This window comes from Cricetulus griseus, chromosome 4, assembly GCF_003668045.3.
Source record: "Cricetulus griseus strain 17A/GY chromosome 4, alternate assembly CriGri-PICRH-1.0, whole genome shotgun sequence".
Classification (NCBI taxonomy): domain Eukaryota; kingdom Metazoa; phylum Chordata; class Mammalia; order Rodentia; family Cricetidae; genus Cricetulus; species Cricetulus griseus.
The window spans coordinates 135058202-135075157 of record NC_048597.1 but is presented as its reverse complement, the minus strand read 5'-3'; the positions used below and the strand labels follow the sequence as shown (position 1 = coordinate 135075157).

The 16956-nt window shown below is 44.5% G+C and overlaps 1 long non-coding RNA gene across 3 annotated transcripts in view; it reads right to left on the bottom strand.

Annotated features, from left to right (window-relative positions):
- Nucleotides 1–173: 173 nt before the first annotated feature.
- The window catches only part of LOC103161792, a 19227-nt gene continuing 2444 nt past the window's right edge, over nt 174–16956 (bottom strand). The window contains exons 2-5 of one of the 3 annotated variants that reach the window (XR_003484639.2): nt 3863–3989; nt 2923–2980; nt 1164–2204; nt 174–264 (exon numbers count right to left, since the gene is read on the bottom strand). This is a non-coding gene — a long non-coding RNA (uncharacterized LOC103161792). Of the gene's footprint in view, nt 265–1030; nt 2205–2922; nt 2981–3862; nt 3990–5708; nt 5767–16956 lie in introns of those variants that run through there. The other 2 variants (XR_003484638.2, XR_003484637.2) reach the window with 2 other exon arrangements.

Sequence of the window (16956 nt, the reverse complement as noted above, 5' to 3'; positions counted from 1 at the left end):
TCCCCCACATGCCCACACTTTAGTCAATGAAATTTTTTTCAAATGTTATTCCCAAAACACTTCAGAGGCTGAGGTAGGAGGATTGTCGAGTTCCAGGACATCCTAATAGCAAGATGTAATCACAAAAAGGAGAGAGAGAGAGAGAGAGAGAGAGAGAGAGAGAGAGAGAGAGAGAGAGAGAAATGGCTAGGCTGACAAAACGGCTCAGCAGGTGAAGGCTCTTCTTGCTGTTAATCTTGATAATCTGAGTTCCATCCCTGGAACCTATGTAAAGGAGGAAGGAAAGGACTAATGTCACAGTGTTATCCCCTGGCCTCCACACATGCCCACCACACCATAAAATTAAAACAAACAAACAAAAGTTCATTCCCACAGGCTGTGTACCTAATGGTGCCCTCTCACACTTTCACATGCCACACCAAAGTCTTCTCCATGGACTGTCATCTGTCCCCTGACTGCCAACTTGAGAAATCATCCGTCTTCTTAAAATTATGTGTATGTATATTGAGTGCAGAGCCTGCAGGGGCCAGAAGAGAGCTTCAAATCCCCTGTAGCTGAACTTACACAGATAGTTGTAAGATTTCCGACACGGGTGCTGACAACAGAACTCTAGGTTCTCTGGAAGGACAGCAAACATTCTTAACTACTGAGCATCCCCCCAACCCCTTTATTTGAGACAGGGTTTCACTATGTAGACCTGGATGGCCTGGAACTCAGTATATAGGCCAGGCTGGCCTTGAACTCAAGAGATTCATTTGCCTCTGTCTCTCAAGTACTGGGATTAAAGGCTTGTGACACCCCTTTGAAACAGAGTGACATGTAACCCAAACTGATCTCAGATTTACTACAAAGTGGAGGATGACCATGAGCTCCTGATCCTCCTGCCTCCACCTCCCAGTACTGGGAATAAAAAGGCCTGTGTCATCATGCCTAACTTAAAAATCCATCTTCAATGTATCTTCTGGCCCAGCTCAACAAGATATGCTGTTACACACACACACACACACACACACACACACACACACACACACACCTTTTGTTTGTTTTATTTTTTATTTATAAGCTTTTTCTTTCAGCCTTTCATGCATTCTAGATAACATCTGAGTTTATGGCTTTCTCATAGTCTCTAAATAGGGTCTCCCTCCAGTAATTCTTTTCTGTACCTGAAGTAGGATAGTAAAAGATTTCCTCAGAGACCTGATGTGTCCTCAAATAATCAAAAGTGAAGGTTTGCCCAGCTCTGGTCACAAGAATCCTATACAATGTGAGCACTTTCATGCCTTAGAACGGCACTAGGAGAGCCAAAGACTTTCCCACAGAATTTACACTTATAAGGCCCAATACCAGTGTGCCTGATCATATGTCCTTGAAGGCCTGAATTAGAAATAAAGGTCTTCCCACATCGATTACATTCATAGGGTTTTTCACCAGTGTGAGTTCTTTCGTGTTTTCGAACTGAAGTTGAACAAATGAAGGCTTTCCCACAGTATTTACACAAAAAAGGTCTCTCTCCCGTGTGAGTTCTTTCATGTTTACCAAGTGCACGAGGCGAATTAAAGACTTTTCCACAGCCCTTACATTTGTAAGGCCCACCTCCAGTGTGTCTTATCACATGTCCTTTAAGGCCTGAAAGAGAGCCGAAGGCTTTCCCACACTCCCTACAGTGGTAGGGTTTCTCGCCAGTATGAGTCCTTTGATGTCTTCGAACTGAGCCCCAACAACTGAAGGCTTTTCCACACTGTTGGCACTGATAAGGCTTCTCTCCTGTGTGGATTCTTTGGTGGGTTCTAAGTGAGCTGGGATAGTGCAAACCTTTTACACTCACGCCACACTTCTGGGGTCCACTTCCAGGATGAGTTATAATGAATTCACCAAGGCTGGTAAAAGAAAGGAAGGCTTCCTCATGTTCCTGACACGCATAAGGTTTGTCTTCAGTGTGAGACTGGTCGCTGACTTGGAAAGAGTGATTACTGCAGGCTGTCTTACACTGTTTACATTTGTGATCATGTGCTTCCTGTTTAGTATGAGCACTGATGGTATTCCTGGATGAGTGAGACATGAAGACTACTCCACACACACTACAGTCACAGAATTTTTCTCCAGTAGAACTTCTCTTTTTCAGATCATGGTCAAGAATTTGGCTGAACCTTTCTCCACAGCGGCTACCTTGTTTGCTGTCACCAAATCTCTCTATAATATGGTTGCTGTTGAGAAAAAAAAAAATCAGAACACATTACAAATGCTTTACTCACAATTTCATACTTACTGATATGCTTCAAATTCATATTTTTACCAGGGGGATAAAGAGATATCTCAGAAGTTAAGAGTGTGTACTATTCATTTCAATGCTTTTGTTTTTATTTCGTGTGTGTAGGTGTTTTACCTATTTGCTTACATGTCTGAACACCACTGTGTGCCAGAAGAGGACATTGGAGGACTGGAACTTAACTCCAGCTCCAGACCATTCCAATATCTCTAGCCCTTGCAGGCATGTGCGTGCACATACACTCACTTTTTTTTTTATTTGTAAAGATAAACAAACATGCAGATGGGAGGGCTTGTCTTTTTAAAACTTCATGACAAACTAACATTCTATGTCTGTGTATATGTGTGTACATGTGGAGGCCAGAGGTCAATTTTGCTACCTCATTTTCTGAGATAGGGTCTTCCACTTTCACAAATAACCAGCCAGCGTGGCTAGGCTGGCTGGCCAGTAAGCCAAAGCGGGTTGCCTATCTGTACACACCCCAAAGCTGGGATTAAAAGCACATGTCCCCACACCCACCTGGTTTTTTACATAGACTCTAGGGATCAAACACAGGTCCTCGTGGGTGCTTAGGAGGCATTTTACAACCTGAGCTACCAACCCAGCTCCTACACTTCTTTCATGGGACATTCCTTTCTGCTTTCAGTGAGAGTTACCTTAAGATTCACCCCTGATTTCTGTACCAGTCTTCAATATCCTGTTCCCATCTTTCTCCTACAACACGGAGGGGAGAAAATGGAATTATTAGAGAGACTGTATTATACTCTAGCACCATGAACTGATACAATGACGCTATAGCCTTTTGTTTTGTTCTGCTTTGCTTTGGTTTTGGTTTTTTGAGACAGGGTTTCTCTGTGTAACAGTCCTAGCTGTCCTGGAACTCGATATGTAGACAAGAGTGGCCTCGAACTCACAGAGATCCACCTGCCTGATCTCGGTCCAGGAACGCGGCCACCCCAGTCACCATGTGGAGGCAAAAGCTTGATGCAAACAGCAAGAAGCTTTATTGCAGTTGTTTAACAAGCTAACCCCACATTAGCTTGGGCCTTTCACCCATCCACCATAGTGGATGTCTAGGAAAGACGGCGAGAAGCCACTGTATAGAGATCTTATAGGGCAGCATAAGAGGAGTGTCTAGGGGTTCGCACAGGCTCCGGATTGGTATGCCTCCAGGCTTGGAGGGCTTTCCTTGTGTTGATTGGTCAACTGGTTGTTATGGCCCATAGGCCCTCCCAGGGTGGTTGCTATGCTCTGCGGGTCATTGCTGTGCACTTGTCCATAAAGCACACCCACAGCAGTAAAGCACAGCACCACCAGCTAACTTCTGATTGGTTCCTTGCCACCAGGCTGGCATCTGACCTCCTAGTGACTAAGGCAAGGTCAGGCAAGCACGTGCTATGTTGTTATGGCTGCTGAAATGGGGAGCTGGTCCCTTCACCTCTGCCTCCTGAGTGCTGGGATTAACGGTGTGCACCACCACTGCCCTGCTGATGCTTTGTCTATTTATCAGAGCATTCCTTTCTACATTTCCAATCACAGGCCAGCACTGATGGGCAAAGAATCCTGTCTGAGAAAGTAAGAAGCCGTCATCCTTACCCATAGAAGCCAAGTTCATAAAGATTTCCCCGACAACCTCTCTGTAAAGGTTCTTCTGTGAAGAATCCAGCAGAGCCCACTCATCCTGGGTGAAGTTCACAGTCACATCCTCAAAGGTCACCGAGTCCTGAAACACCCCAAATATGTTTACAAGAGGAAGAGAAACATACATGTAGCACAAAGAACCTGTTCTCAATCCATAAGACTGTAAGAACTCCGGAAGCTCAGGCCTCCAGGATCTCAGCCCAGGACGGAGGCCACCCGAATCACCAGGCGGAGTCGAAAGCTTGATGCAAAATGCATGAGGCTTTATTGTAGTTGTTTAACAAGCTAACCCCATGTTATCTCAGGTCTTTCATCCATCCGCCATGGCGGATGGCTAGGAAAGACAACTCGAAGCGTCTGCATAGAGATCTTATAGGGCAGCGTAAGGGGAGTGTCTAGGGGTACGCACAGGCTCAGGATTGGTGTGCCTCCAGGCTTGGAGGGTTTGCCCTGTGTTGATTGGTCAACTGATTGTTATGGCCCATAGGCCCTCCCAGGGTGGTTGCTATGCTCTGCGTGTCATTGCTGTGCACTTGTCTGTAAAGCACACCCAGAGCTGTAAAGCATAGCTAACTTCTGATTGGTTCCTTGCCACCAGGCAGGCTAACTTCCTAGTGACTAAAGCAAGGTCAGACAAGCTCGTGTCCAGCTGTTACGGCTGCCGAAATGGGGAGCTGGTCCCTTCAAGACATTTACTTAAGGGGGCACAGAGATGGCAGATGGCTCAGCAGTTAAGAAGCACTTGCTGCTCTTCAGAGGACTTGAGTTCAGTTCCCAGCACCCACACTGAGCTGCTCACAATACCAGCTCCAGGATATTTAACACCCTCCTCTGGCCTCCTTGCTGAGGGGAGAGGCAGCACATACAGCATATTCTAACACAGACATATACTGCCAGGGCCTGAATATGAATATGATATTTCTGATACAGGCCTCAAGCTCAATTCCAGGAGCTCAAATCTCCCATTGTCTTTTAGATGTCAGCTGGTTACTACCAGATGGTTTGGCCACAGTGGGGAATGGCTTCTAGTTTGTATAACAATAGACCTAGGCCCTGGGTGGGCCCACACCTATCCTGAAGGCTAGTGAAATGTGCCTGGTGGCAGAAGGCTTGTGCCCTTGTGGAATGTCTGAGGCCTTGAGTACGTGCTTCTAAGACTGTCTTGAGGATTAAAGGAAATATTTTATTTCAGCTCTATGCATGATAATAGATGTCTTCTGACAGCACCCCCACTTTTGGAAAGCTATTTAAGAGGATGCTTGAATAAACTGTGGTCTCCAGTACTGGCTGGGAGCCCTCCTGAGATGACAAGATGTCTCTGTCTCATCCTTAATACTGTTGGGTAGCTAGGGCATCCTGATCCACACTCCCTGTCTCAGGGTCAGACCCAGGGCTGTTAGGCCTTGTCTCCTCCCCCAGCTCTGGGGTCACAGGCACACAGCCATACTAGACTTTACACGGATGCTAGGAATAGGAACTCAGGGCTTCATGCTTCCACAGCAACCATCTTACCCACTAAGCCATCTGTCTCCCCAGCTGGCTTGTTGGCTTCAGAGCATGTCCAGCTATATTACCCCAGGCCAACATCCAACTCATGATCTTCCTACCAATTCTCTCAAATACTGGGATTGCAGCTGGTGCCACCATGTCTGACTTATTGACAGATATATCACAAGAATAATTTTTCTTTTTTCTCTCTACCCCACTTTAAAATTGGACAAGATGGGCTAGAAATATGACTGAGCAGTTAAGACCACTGGCTGCTCTTGCAGAGGACCCAGGTTCAGTTCCCAGAACCTACATGGTGACTCACAGCTGCTTGTGACTCCGGTTCCAGAAGCTCTGGTACCCTTTCTGGCCTGTAAGTGCAAAGCAAGATCCAGACATACATTCTGGCAAAATACACACATAAGAGAACAATAAACTTTCAAACATATAATTGACCAAGGTCATCAGCAGGAAGACAGAAAGAAGATAGAAGGGAGAAGCATGAGCACTTTGACCCTACAAAATCTTCCTAGTGCTGAGACTTAGAGCAGCTCCACTCCATCCACTCCCATTTCAGGGTGAGACACATGTTAAGATGAGGTACCACAACAGCTCCTTCTAGCAGAGCCAAACCCTGTATTGGCCTGGCTCATGCTGAGAAAGAGATTAACAGCTATGTTTCTCTCAGTTTATTAAATTGCATTTATTTATTGGGGTATGCATGCCATTGTGGGTGTGGACATCAGAGGACAAGCTTGTGTGAGTAAGTTCTGTCCTTTCATCATGTGGGCTTTGGGTATTATCTCAGTTACTTTTTTATTGCTGTACTAAGACACCATAACCAAGTCAACTTACTGAATAAAGTTTATTGGGGCTTACAGTTTCAAAGAAAAAGTTCACAACCATCATGTTGGGGAGCATGGCAACAGGCAGGCAGAGTGCTGGAGCAGCAGCTGAGAGCTTATGTCCTGATCCACAGGAATTCAGAAAGAGAGATGCTAAAAATGGCTCAGTCTCCCTCCAGTGACACACCTCTTCCAACAAGGCAATACCTCTTTACCCTTCCCAAAGTTTCACCAACCAGTATTCAAACATATGAGCCTATGGGGGCCATTCTCATTCAAACTAACACAGGGCTCAAACTCAAACTTGGTGGCAAGTACCTTTACCTGCTAAGCTATCTTGTTAGCCTGACAGCTCCAATTTCTGACATAGCTGAATGGGGATCATGATATTGTTAGACCCCCAAAAACTCAAGTATCCGGGGTCTCAGGCCAGGTTCGCGGTCACCCCAATCACCAGGCGGATTCGAGAGCTTGCTGCAAACTGCATGAGGCTTTATTGTAGTTTTACGAGCTAACCCCATGTTAGCTCAGGTCTTTCACCCACCCGCCATGGCAGACGGCTAAAAAAAGACGGCTCCTTGGGTCTCCCAAAAGATCTTATAGGGCAGCGTAAGGGGAGTGTCTAGGGGTACGCACAGGCTCACGATTGGTGTGCTTCCAGGCTTGAAGGGCTTGCCCTGTGTTGATTGGTCAACTGGTTGTTATGGCTCATAGGCCCTCCCAGGGTGGTTGCTATGCTCTCTACGTCATTGCTGTGCGCTTGTCCGTAAAGCACACCCAGAGCCATAAAGCATAGCGCCACCAGCTAACTTCTGATTGGTTCCTTGTCACGAGACAGGCATCTGACTTTCTGGTTTCTAGGACAAGGTCATAGAAGCACATGTTCGACCATTATGGCTGCCAAAAGGGAAGCCGGTTCCTTCATTCCCCCATTTTCTTTTCTGGAAATTCCAATCATGGAATTATTGTCTCTCTAGTATCCCCATCAGGGAGTGATAGATATTGGCATCCCCATGCAAGGGAATTCCTTTTGACTTAGCATTTTAACCAGGGAAAATGGACGGCGAAATTCTTTTCCAAACTGCTTCCTGCTGACTTTGGGACGAAGTTAGGGACCCCAGAAGGTTGAAATGCTAGTCAAAAGCAAAAAGGAATTTAGGCAATGGGGAATCCATCAGGGGCTTCTGGTTAGCAGACACTGTTGCAGAGACAGGGGGTGTCCACATCAGCTGACTGGTTCACATCCACAGCAAGTCTAGGGCTCGCAGTCTACTTAGAACAGCCTGTAGTCAGCAACTGATACTCAGATGTCAGCCAGAAGCAGAAACCTGTTTAAGACATGTTTAAACTAGGAACAGAGGTTAAAACTTATTTACTGAAGCCCACAGTATAGAAAAAGCAGATATCTGGATATCTGTTTAAACAGCAGGAACATATTTAGCAAAAACTACAGATTTGGGCTATAAGCATGTACATTTTTTTTCTGTCCAGAGAGCCAGGTATGGATTGGACAGAGGTGCCTTTGGTCTGATGAAAAGCCCTTTAAGTTTGTACTTAGATGACAACCAAAATAAACTTAAAAACCTTGAACTCGTGCCTGAACAGTAGATAGTTACTATTTTATCAGCTAACATACTGACTAGTCTATAGTGGATCTGACTGCCTGATGCTGTCAAGCTGACAACCAGTAATATTTCAGAGATCTGAGAAGGGTATATTTTATCCGAATCTACTAAAAAGTGACAGAAGCCAGTCAGAAGCCAGTCTATATACAGTTAGCCAAACCCAAGTTTCTCCATTACCATAGCTGGAGGCAGCTGTCTCAAAGACCAGCAATCTTCGCCAGGCCTATACTGTGAGAGTTTTTTTCCTCTCTGTGGAAGAGGGACATGGAAAAGACTGACCTTGTTTTGTCTAGGCAAAGGGGTGCAATCAATTTTCCAGTGTCCAGCAGCTTTGTCCACAGTCTCGGCTAGGTTCTGGCAGGCGGCAGGTTTCACATCTGAGCATCTCGCTCACTGGTCCAGGTGCAGGAACTGAGGTGCCTCGTAATCTTCTTTGGAGACTTTGGGTCACTGTCCGGATCTGGCAGTCTGTCTGACATTATAAACTTTAAAGATAACAATTTAAATGCCATATTCTGAAGATCTCTGAAGCATTAGAGGTCTGTTTGTCTGTTTTAGTTACTTGCCTTAAGCACACATTAAGCATACAGGTGGCTAGGTAAGGTCTTATTTCTGTAAATGATTTAGTCTGACTGTAACTGGTTTTAACTTAGTAAAATGTTTGAAACAGCACAGCTGAACTTAAAACTGCATAGAGCTACCTTATATTCCTTAAACAGTAGCTTAACTTCTTTCTGAGGCAGGGTTTTTCTGTGACTTTGGAGCCTGTTCTGGAATTCGATCTGCCGGACTAGGCAGGCCTTGAACTCATAAAGATCCATCTGCCTCTTCCTCCCGAATGGTGGGATTAAAGGCGTGTGCCATCTACACCCTGAGCTTAAAGGTGTGTGCTATCAACATCCTAAACTTAACTTCTGAAAACACAAACTGTAACAGATTAGCATCTTTTATAAAACAAGAACTTTACATTGTCAGGCTTTGCTTAGAAATAATTCTAAATTGAAGCTCTTTAAGTACAAACATTAATAAAAACAAACATTTGAAAACTGGTTTTAAAAAGAAATTTAAATTCCCTTAAGGTCTTTCTGTAATATATAGAAGCATTAACATTTTAAATCTTAATTGAAAAACTTGTTTCTAAGATGGTACCTCTAATTTCCATGTGGTCACCTTTAGTCAAGATGGCGGTTTAAGTATTCTTTTTTAACTTTAGCAAAATGGCGACTAGTCAAGTCATGTGACCAGTTGGCCATGTGCTGGCTAAACCAGGAAACAGAACATTTTAAAACAAGTATATATAAATTACTTGAGAAATAAACAGGACCTTTTTTTTAAAAAAACAAAATCAGCTTAATATGATTAAAATTTTAGACATGAGAAACCATAGCACAGTTTACATTTTTTTTCACTTGTAACAACCTTTTCCCTGACCTTTGACAACTTTCCTCTGACCTTTTACAACTTATTTTAACCCTCTATAACTTTCTCTTTCTCTGACCTCCAACAACTTGCTTTAACCCTCTATAACCTTTTAGTTTATTTCTCTGACTCTCTTAGACATTCTTAGACAATTTTTCTTTTTTTCTTTCCCTCTTTATTATTTAAGTTTCTTACATTTTTTCCCATTTTTTTAGTCAACATAAAAATTTTGTCAAAGTCCCTTTTACAATTTTTAATAACTTTAAGGCCCTTTTTTGTTGTTATTGTTTTTAGAATATCCGGATCAGGACAGATGGTTCACCTGCCTGAGCTAGCTCCATGTGCTCAAGGCAGAGAGACCTGGGGTGGGGGTGCTGCTGGTAACCCCAGACCCTTGGCCAATCCAGGGGTGGGAAAAAGACTCCTGCGGCCCCCCTGCATACCATGTGTGTGGAGCACAGAAAGACGGGTAGCAGATGGCGGCCTTGTAGCCATGTTCCCCCAGAGCAGGGAAACAGCCATAACGGCAGCTGGGGCAGAAACAGTCCTACTGGGCATGCCTCAGACCCGCAGGTGGGGATAGAAAGGGGGTGGCGTGGTGGATCCTGAATTGAAAACCAATGATGATAACACAGAATAGACAGGAAAGAACAGACGCCAACCCAATCCGCCCACGCTGCTCATAAGGCAATGGCGCCGGGAAGACGGCGGCAGAACTCGGCGGCTAACTGAGGCGGGTCCAAGTGTCCTTGGCCCGAGTCCATACCTCCTGGGTCCTGGGTGTCCTCAGAGTGGCAGTCTGTCCACAGGGCGCATCTGCCGATCACAGTTGAGGTGGCGCCACGTGCTCAGAGAATCAAGAAAAGACCCCTGACCCCCTGACCCATGCATGCCACGTGCATAGGGAGAGCAGGGACAGAAAGAGATGCTTAAGAAACACATAACACAAATGACAGCACATTAGACAGCACAAACATTAGACAGGACAAACCGCGGCAAAGAAATGGTGCCCCAAACCAAAATTACAACCAAACCTTGGACTTTCATCCAGGGTGGAACCAAGGTTCTCGCAAGTCTGCTTACCCTATGGTTCAATTACAAATTCTGCGCAGATCAAATACAAATTACAAATTCTGCGCAGATCAAATCAAGCAACCCTCGGACTTTCATCCAGGGCAGGACTTTAGGGTCATCCCCAGAAGTCCGAATTACAAATACAAATTCTGCGCAGATCAAATACAAATCATGGCACCAAACAAAACAGCAAGAGACAAAACAAGAAACATAGAACATTGAACATATATAAGTTGCGAGCTCTAATCATCTTACCTCCAAGATCGAATCCACTCAGGTGAAGGGTGGTCGCAAATCGCGGACGAGCCCCCAAAATGTTAGACCCCCAAAAACACAAGTATCCGGGGTCTCAGGCCAGGTTCGCGGTCACCCCAATCACCAGGCGGATTCGAGAGCTTGCTGCAAACTGCATGAGGCTTTATTGTAGTTTTACGAGCTAACCCCATGTTAGCTCGGGTCTTTCACCCACCCGCCATGGCAGACGGCTAAAAAAAGACGGCTCCTTGGGTCTCCCAAAAGATCTTATAGGGCAGCGTAAGGGGAGTGTCTAGGGGTACGCACAGGCTCACGATTGGTGTGCTTCCAGGCTTGGAGGGCTTGCCCTGTGTTGATTGGTCAACTGGTTGTTATGGCTCATAGGCCCTCCCAGGGTGGTTGCTATGCTCTCTACGTCATTGCTGTGCGCTTGTCCGTAAAGCACACCCAGAGCCATAAAGCATAGCGCCACCAGCTAACTTCTGATTGGTTCCTTGTCACGAGACAGGCATCTGACTTTCTGGTTTCTAGGACAAGGTCATAGAAGCACATGTTCGACCATTATGGCTGCCAAAAGGGAAGCCGGTTCCTTCAATATAAGTGGACTCACAATTATAAAATACCTTTTAGTGGGAAGGGCGGGCATGGTGGGGCACTCAGCACTCAGAAGGTTGAAACAGGAGAATTGTGTTAAATTTGAAGCCAACTGAGATACATAGAAAAAAATACTTCTCAAAAGAAAATCTAGCAGGGCATTGGTGGTGCACGCCTTTAATCCCAGCACTCGTGAGGCAGAGGATCTCTGTGAGTTCAAGACTAGCCTGGTCTACAGAGCAAGTTCCAGGACAGCCTCCAAAGCTACAGAGAAACTCTGTCTCAAAAAAAAAAAATGTGTTTGTAGTGGCACATGTTTATAGGAAATGCTGAAGATACAGAAACAGGAGGACCCTGAAGGCCAGTTTAAGCTACACTTGGTGTTAAAGAGATGGCTCAGTAGCTGTAGGGTTTGCTGCATAAGCATGGGGTGCTGAGTTCATATCCCCAGCACCCACATAAAAAGCCAGGCATGGCAGCACAAGCTTGTAACTCCAGCACTGATGTGGGTGTGGACACAGGAGGATACCAGGGACTTGTTGGACGGCTAGCCAGTCTAGCCAAAATGCAAACCAGTGAGGAACCAACCCTGTCTTAAAAATAAGGTAGAGTAACAAAGAAAAACAATCAAGTTAAAATCTTTGAGAGATAGATAGATAGATAGATAGATAGATAGATAGATAGATAGCCAGTGAGATGGCTCAGCAAAAAGGCACCAACTGCCAAGTCTGACAACCTGAGTTCAATTCCCTGAACCCACATGCTAGGAAACAACTCACTCCCACAAGTTGTGCTCTGATCTACACATCCACAGGGGTAAGAGGAAAATGTAATAAATTAAATACCTTTAAAAAAAAAAAAAAAAAGCCTGCGGTAGTAAAGTAGGGGATTACCATGAGTTGAAGGACAACCTTCCCTAAATAGTGAGATGGGGACAGACTGAGTTACCATGGTGGTTTGAATAAGAATGGATCCCATGGCTGGAGAGATGGCTCCGTGGTTAAGAGCACTGACTGCTCTTACAGAGGTCCTGAGTTCAATTCCCAGCAACCACATCGTGGCTCACAACTGTCTGTAACTCCAGTTCTAGGGGGAACACCCTCAACACAACACATCCAACACCCTCATACAGACAAATATGCACATAAAATAAACAAACATTAGGGCTGGAGAGATGGCTCAGTGGTTAATAGCACTGACTGTTCTTCCAGAGGTCCTGAGTTCAATTCCCAGCAACCACATGGTGGCTCACAACCACCTTGAATGAGATCCGGTGCCCTCTGTTGGCATGCAGGCACAAAACTGTATACATAATAAATAAATAAAATGAAAAAAATAAAAATAAACATTAAAAAGAAAGAAAGAAAGGCTCCCATAGACTCATATATTTGAATGCTTAGTCATTCAAAGGATTAGGAGGTGTGGCCTTGTTGGAAGCAGAGTCACTAGGGAGTGGGCTTTGAGGTCTCACAAAGTCCACACCCAGCCCAGTATCTCAGGGCCAGCAGATCAGCTCTCAGCTTCTGCTCCAGTGCAATGCATGCCGCCATGCTCCCCATAATGATAATTATGGACTAAATCTCTGAAACCATAAGCAAGCCCCAATTAAATGTTTTCTTTTGTAAGAACTGTCTTAGTCATTGTGTCTCTTCACAGCAACAGAACACTGACTAAGAAAGAAGTTGGTGCCAGAGGCTGGGGTACTGCTGTGATAGGCATGACCACGCTGTCGGTTGAAAGACCTTTGGGCTCTGGACTGGAAAAACAGTTCAACACTTTAAGTTGGGTATAATGGACCATACCAGTAGGAGCATAGAAGACAGAGATGCTGAGAGCAATGTTGATTATGAGAGCCCAGTTCTAGAGGTTTCAGAGGAAAAGAATATTAGTAAATGATCTAGAGACCATTCTTGTGGTATTTTGGTGAAGAATATGGCTGCTTTTTGCCATTGTCAAAAAAAAGAAAGAAAAAGAAAAATCTGCCTGAAGCTAAATTGAAGAGTTTTAGATTAATGGCACTGGCAGAGGAGAGTTCAAAACAACCTAGTATTGACTGTTGAGTTGTATTAGTGGTCACTCTCATAAATGCATAATGAAAAGGAGCAAACTGACTAAGGAAAAATACAAAATGTACAGTTTGAAAAGAAAAGGAGCACCAGGAAGTATAATGGAACTATGTCCAGTGTTCAATGAGATAAAAAGTTCAAACAAAACCCTGATGCTAAATGGAATAAAAGGAGTGGTGACCTCAGGGTAAGACACATTAAGCTTCCAACTTGTGAAAAGAAATTAAAAACTTAAGCAGTGAAGGAAATCATCTATTCCAGCAAGCAGGTGCAGATGCAACTGAACAAGGGGACCAAGTTCCAGCCCAGCCCCATCAAGCAGAAGAACTTGGCAGTTTTGGCCAAGTGGTCTGGCTTTCATGCCAATAATATAAGAAAGGTATTGTGGAATCTCCCTCCATGACTAAGAAAGCCACTGAAGCCATTCATGTGTTAGGAGTGTCCCTGCATAGAGGCTCAGAGAGGCCATGGTGTGAAGGTATGAAGGTGAAACCTGGATTGTGCTGGAGATCCCAAGACGTTGGAGATGCCAGAGCTGTAGGATACCTGCAAGGAGAGATGCAGACTGGGTGTGGAACCATCCCAGAAGAGAGAAGTGTGCTGCAGTCAACAAGCTGAAAGTAGTTACAGATTTAAAGAGCGTTTTCACATCAGACATGTAGAGGCAGAGTTTGGAGTGTGGCCTGCTGGCGTTAGGTCTTGCTTTGGTCCAGTGTTTCCTTACTGTTCTTCCTTTCCCCCATTTTGGATTAGTAATGTATATTCCATGCCTTTGAATATTGGAAGTGTGTGAAACTGCTTTTTATTTTCACTTTACAGGGGACTACAGTTAAAGAGACTACTGTCTCAGAAGAGAATTTGAACTTTGGACTTAAAATCATTATTGAGTGATAAACATACAGAGACTGAATGCATTTTGCCTTATGATAATGGCCACAAGCTTATGGGGGTCAGGGAATGTGGTGGTTTGCATAAGAACAGCCCCACAGACTATGTGTTGAATGCTTGGTCAGCAAGGAGTGGCACTATTTGAAAGAGATTCAGAAGTACAGCCTTAGAGGAAGTGTGTCACTATGGGCTTTGAGGTTTCAAAAAGCCCACACTAGACACAAACTCCATTGTCTCTCTCTCAGACAGCAGATTACAATAAAGCTCTTAGCTACTGCACCAGCACAATGTAGGCCGCCATGCTTCCTGCCATGGTGATAATGGACTAAACCTCTGAAACTGTAAGCAAGTCTCAGGTGACTTCCTTTATAAGAATTGCCTTAGTCATTATAGCTCTTCACAGTCATAGAACACTGACTAGGACAGTTACCTACTAATAAACTTAAAAAAAAAAAACAGTGAAAATAGATTATTGTAGGGTTTGGCAGTTTGAATTGCTGCATGTGAATCTCTTTACAGTAAACTATACAGAGACACAGGAATTGTGACAGGAAGAGATGCAGACAGGGCCTGCAGGTATGTCATGCCTCCCGTGTGGTCTGGCTCCAAGAAGAGTGAGGTGAAATGAGGGGTCTCCCCTACCAGCTTTTATGAATCTTTAACACAGCTCCTGCCTCCCCCGGGGTCTGGTAATGCAGTGTTTCTACAACATTAGCTCAACCCCTGCCTCCCCTGGTTCTGTCTGATGCAGTGTTTCTATAACATTAACACAGCTCCTGCCCACCCATCTGTCTGGTGATACAGTGTTTCCAGCTTCTTCTGAATGAGGCTCAGGCAAACTACATGCTGACCTCTTGGGTGTGTTATCTTTGCAACTTCCTCCTTTACCCAGAATGAAATCCCCCTGTGCCAACATTTGCCAGGTCACAGAAACCATGCCCTTCACAGGCTTTCCTGTGCACTATATCTGTGGATACAAAACATAACCCTGAAAGCTGGGGCCTGACTGGACTGTAGAGTGCTGCCTAGCAAGAAGCCCTGGGTTTGACCTCAAGCACCGCATGAACTAGGAATGGGGGCATGTAACTAAAAAATCCCAGTTTTGGAAGTAAAGACAAGAGGATCAAAAGTTCAAGATTGGGACTGAAGAGATGTTTCATTTGTAAAGAGCACTTGTTACTCTTTCAAAGGACTCAGGTTCTGTGCCAAGCATGAAGGCTCACAACTCTCCCTAACTCCATTTCCAGGGGAATCCCAGTGCCTTCTCATCTTCTTAGGAACCAGACATAAAGTGGTAGAGACAACCAGGCAACAAAAAACACATACATGGGGCTGGAGAGATGGCTTAGAGGTTAAGAGCACCAGCTGCTCTCCCAGAGGTCCTGAGTTCAATTCCCAGCAACCACAGTGTGGCTCACAACCATCCGTTATGAGATCTGGTGCCCTCTTCTGGTGTGCAGATATACATGGAAGCAGAATGTTGCATACACAATAAATAAAATCTTAAAACACACACACACACACACACACACACACACACACACACACATAAAATAAATAAATCTTTAAAAAAATTTTTTGGTTTTGTTTTATTTTGCTTTGGTTTTTGGTTTTTCGAGACAAGGTTTCTCTGTGTAACCCTGGTTGTCCTTGAACTTGCTCTGTAGACCAAACTGGCCTCAAAGAGCCACCTGCCTCTGCCTCCTTCATGTTGGAATTAAAGGCCACCACCCCCAAAAAAAATTAACAAGAAAAGAAAGTTCAAAGTCATCCTTGGTTATAAGAGTTTGAGGCCAGCCTGGGATACTTGAAAACCTGTTGTCATCCCCCCTGCCAAAAAAACAAAAACAAAAACCCTAAATTCATAAACCTATTGATGGGGAGTATCCTCTGCATTCTGTGACTAGGTTTTGGGGGGGGTGTAGTTTTTTGGGGATGGGGAATTGTCTTATTGGTTGATGAATAAAGCTGTTTTGGCCAATGGACAGGCAGAATTTGGCTAGGTGGAAATTCCGAACAAAGAGGCAGAAGGAGGAGGAGGACAGAGTCAGATGCCATGCAGCCGGGAGGGAGACAGGACGACAGGGCATCACCTGGGTAAGCCAAGGCCACGTGGTAATACACAGATTAATAGAAATAGATTAATAATTAAGAAAGCTAGCCAGTAAGAAGCCTAAGCCAATGGCCAAACAATTATAAATATATATTAAGTCTCTGAGTTTATTTCATAGAGGTGGCATGAGAGAAACTAGTCCAGTGGAACTGAGATAGATGGGAAAAAAGTCTCCCATTACAACCTATGTTTATCAAAGCCCTGCATTACATAAATAATTTTAAAATAAGTAAATACACATAAATAAGCTACAAACTTCTGTTTTGACCAGAGCCCTACCATGGAGCCAATCTTACTAGCATAAATATCTCTATTTTTTTCAGGTGGGTGTGAACAGCAGCAGGTTGTCACACCGACAAGCAAGACTCCCGAGGAAGAACCCATTGGGCCTTCCATCCCAGGTCTCAGCAGCTGGCACACAAGGAGGCTGGGGTGGAGGAATACAAGGCATTCATTCATTCATTCATTCATTCATTCATTTTTACATGTATAGGTGTTTTGTCTGCATATGTGTCTGAAGGAGACAGACCTCCAGGAACTGGAATTACAGACAGTTGAGAACAATTGTGTGGATGCTGGGAATGGAACCTGAGTCCTCTGTAAGAGTATCTAGTGCTTTTAATCACTGAGCCATCTCTCCAGCTCTGTCTTACATTTTAATGAAATAAACACTTTTCCTGAT